This window comes from Rhagoletis zephyria, unplaced genomic scaffold, assembly GCF_001687245.7.
Source record: "Rhagoletis zephyria isolate East Lansing unplaced genomic scaffold, Rhagoletis_zephyria_1.1 Rzeph_scaffold_13138, whole genome shotgun sequence".
NCBI classification, from domain to species: Eukaryota; Metazoa; Arthropoda; class Insecta; order Diptera; family Tephritidae; genus Rhagoletis; species Rhagoletis zephyria.
Genome location: NW_016170209.1, coordinates 4,400 through 7,882, shown reverse-complemented (window position 1 = coordinate 7,882; position 3,483 = coordinate 4,400). Strand labels below are relative to the sequence as shown.

Below are 3,483 nucleotides of genomic sequence, written 5' to 3'. Positions count from 1 at the left end.
AATTTGATAGCATTTGATTGTATACAAATCTTGTTTTTTGGAATTTCGGTTTCTCTTTCGACTGGATTTTCACGTATTTTTTCAAGCACTCAGATAACTGTCCGGTCAGCGTTCACCGATAATGCTATTATGTAGATTTTATTCAAATAAAACAAAAATTAAAGAAATCGCCAAACGAGCAGAAATAATTTTTTGTGAAGAGTCACATACATACATACATACTTATTTACATATGTACGAGCACTGAAGACAATGCGCTAATAAAAGAAATCTTTTCGTTTACGCACAAGACCTTCGATAGCTCAGTTGGTAGAGCGGTGGACTGTAGAGTGATTTGCAAACAAGCATGTAGATATCCATAGGTCGCTGGTTCAAATCCGGCTCGAAGGATACCGTAAATACTTTTTATTTCTCGACTTTTTTGTTTTGTTTTTTAAAATTATTAAATCGTCCTAAAAAAAGCTATATACTTTATGAATTTTAATCAAATTCAATTTCATAAAAGATAAAAAAAAAATTAACCGCTTTATAAATCGAAAATTTGTATGAAAATGTCACTTTATGAAGCTCTTTAAATGTATATTATTTTTTATGAATGAGGTCACAAATTTTTAAATTTGTAAATTTTGTATTTTTAATTTATGCGATAGCGCGATTTACTGGCAAGCGAAACTGCGCTGCAATTCCACATGCCTTCGATAGCTCAGTTGGTAGAGCGGTGGACTGTAGAGTATAATTGACAAGCAAGTGTAGCTATCCATAGGTCGCTGGTTCAAATCCGGCTCGAAGGAATAAAGTATTTTCTTTTGCTGAAATATTGTGGAAAGTTGATAAAAAATATTATTATGTGTAAAATTAATTGTTCGTCTTTCAAAGTGGAAAAGAGTACCTACCACCTGGACTGCAATTTCTAAAACCCATGCTTGGCTTGACATTATTATTTTTAAATGCAATTTTCAATTTCGCATATTTTTTAATGATAATAAATAAGTAGCATGTGTGTATTATTTACGCTGTTTAAAACCACTAAAAATTTGCCTCATTCGAGCCGGATTTGAACCAGCGACCTATAGATTAGCTACACTTTCTTCACGTTCACTCTACAGTCCACCGCTCTTCCAGCTGAGCTATCGAAGGTACGAATGAAGCAATGTATTTTGGCATCAACGAAGTTCAAAAATAAAACAATCGTAGTCCGTTTTGCGTGAAATCTACAAAAATGCAGTCACACGTTCCGAATTGCTAGATATGAACGGATGAATGCCCATACATACATATGTACATATACATACATACATATATATTTCGAAGTATATATATGCTATGTTCAAAGCTATTCGAATTCAGTTATAGTAATGGATTTCACAAAAAATCGGTCTACGATGGATTCAGTGATAGCCCAGATTTTATTTGAGAATTTTGATTGTTGACGCCAAAACATATCGTTCGATTCATACCTTCGATAGCTCAGTTGGTAGAGCGGTGGACTGTAGAGTAATTGAGAAGCAAGAATAGCAGCTATCCATAGGTCGCTGGTTCAAATCCGGCTCGAAGGAGGCAAATTTTTTATTAATTTTAAAAGTAGTATGCTAACTATTCGTATTTAGATAAATGTGTTTTTTTTTTAAATAATTTTAAGATCATAATTGACGTTGGCATTAGCTATTAATAAGTCAGACAGATCCCAAATATAAGTTGGAGTATTGCTCACATTATTCAGAATGCTCTTTAAAATATATCATATTATGTATGTGTCCATATATATACAAGCTATTTTGGGGGGTGATCTTAACGTCTTAATAAAAATAAAAAATAAAGTAAATGAAAGAAAAACGGCTGAAAATTTAGCATTCAGCTGCTATCAAACCCTTAATTTGCTTTTCTTAGACAAAAATTGATTACACTGGTTTACAGCAAAAATATTCTACGGATGCCATTATCCAATACCTATGTAGAATAGCTCGCTGATTCCGAGAATCGAGTTATTTTTTTTCTATGAATACGTTTTCGAGATATTTGAAATGTACCGTTATTCAGCTTAAAGCAAAAATTGGTTCCTTTTAATCACGTATGTATATCTTACGAACCAATTTAAAAACCTATACTATATATTCTTAATATAAAATACGGCAAATGAAAGCCAATGAAATTCTCCATCACTTCCGATAGGGCTTATAGTTTCAGACAAAATAAATTAGTCATTCCAGCGTTTTTTATTTTTTAATGAACAAATGAGAAAAAATCAAACTTTAACAGAAGAAAAATTAAAAAAATAACAGATTATGTGCCAGATTTTTGCATTTGTACTAAAGCCTGTTCTGTTACAAAAAAAAAAATCAAGTTACTGTTGAAGAAAATCGATGGATAAATACGAAATAATGAGTGGTCAAATAAAAATGCGCAGGATTATTTGTAATTTGTGGCTTTGAGGCAGCTCTGAATATAATTTGTTTAACGAAAAACGTGGGTATTCTTGTTTTCATTTAGAAAAATCGTAGGGAGTGAGAGCCTAACGTTTAAAACTTCTTCTTTTTTTTTACCACCCTAATGTGCTTACGTATGTGTGTACTTAATTAATATCTAATCATTCAACTGTTAAGGGCCGGTTGTTCAATGTCTGGTTATCACTACCACTACACTATCGACGATTTCGACATCATGCATGTAACATGTGATCGATAAAGCAGTCGTTGTTCTTAACCGATGCTTCTACCTCCAATTTGTGCTAATCAGACATTGAACAACCGGCCCTAAGTGTATAGCTGGTATCTATATTTTATTATTCATATTTTTCTTAGCATTCCTAACTCTAGAATTATTCATTATTTCAGTATACTATATAAATACCCCTCTTGAGCCTATCGGCCATTGCCAGCCGCTTGGTGGAAGCATTGACACCACACTCAGTGACACTGGATACCCACTGCTCCACTACGAGAACGAGAGCGTTGCCATTGCCACTACTCGTATTCCAGCATACCTTGCACATCCAAATGCTTATACTACGTGTGCCCATATATACTATATGTATACAACGATGTATACACATAATTGTATATACATACTACACTTTGAATATACTGAGTGCTTCGTTCGTCTCGATTACTACGATTGTGGCGGCTACGCCATTTACGGTTGTAATCGGTGTCGCCGCATTTAGTCAACTACAGTTGCTTCTCGGTCGCGTGACGGTCACTTCGTAACTAAAGCACATAGTTTTGGTTTTTTTTTTATAAATAAATCGAATATATGTATATATTTTTTCTTCTGATTTGAATACACACGTTATCATCTCTTATGGAGAACTGTTTCGAATCTTTATTGTAAGTTTTTATACGCACATCCCAGTATCGGCGTAATAATTTTGGTTTGGGGTAGGTCGGTTTCAGTATTATAGTATATAGTAAGTACGTTTTTATTTACTTGCATCTATTTTAATCGGCTAAAAGAAAAAAGAAAGCGTATTTAATACGCGTAGGTGGT

The 3,483-nt window shown here is 33.4% G+C and overlaps 4 non-coding genes across 4 annotated transcripts; 3 read left to right on the top strand and 1 right to left on the bottom strand.

Moving 5' to 3' along the window:
• Nucleotides 1–291: 291 nt before the first annotated feature.
• TRNAY-GUA (transfer RNA tyrosine (anticodon GUA)) lies at nt 292–390 on the top strand. Its single transcript has 2 exons — nt 292–328; nt 355–390. It is a non-coding gene; the product is annotated as a tRNA-Tyr (tRNA).
• Nucleotides 391–692: 302 nt separating this feature from the next.
• On the top strand, nt 693–791 carry TRNAY-GUA (transfer RNA tyrosine (anticodon GUA)). The gene is made up of 2 exons: nt 693–729; nt 756–791. It is a non-coding gene; the product is annotated as a tRNA-Tyr (tRNA).
• A 248-nt stretch (nt 792–1,039) lies between these two features.
• On the bottom strand, nt 1,040–1,137 carry TRNAY-GUA (transfer RNA tyrosine (anticodon GUA)). The gene is made up of 2 exons: nt 1,101–1,137; nt 1,040–1,075 (listed from the first exon to the last, which is right to left on the bottom strand). It is a non-coding gene; the product is annotated as a tRNA-Tyr (tRNA).
• Nucleotides 1,138–1,456: 319 nt separating this feature from the next.
• On the top strand, nt 1,457–1,556 carry TRNAY-GUA (transfer RNA tyrosine (anticodon GUA)). Its single transcript has 2 exons — nt 1,457–1,493; nt 1,521–1,556. It is a non-coding gene; the product is annotated as a tRNA-Tyr (tRNA).
• The last annotated feature ends 1,927 nt before the right edge of the window (nt 1,557–3,483 follow it).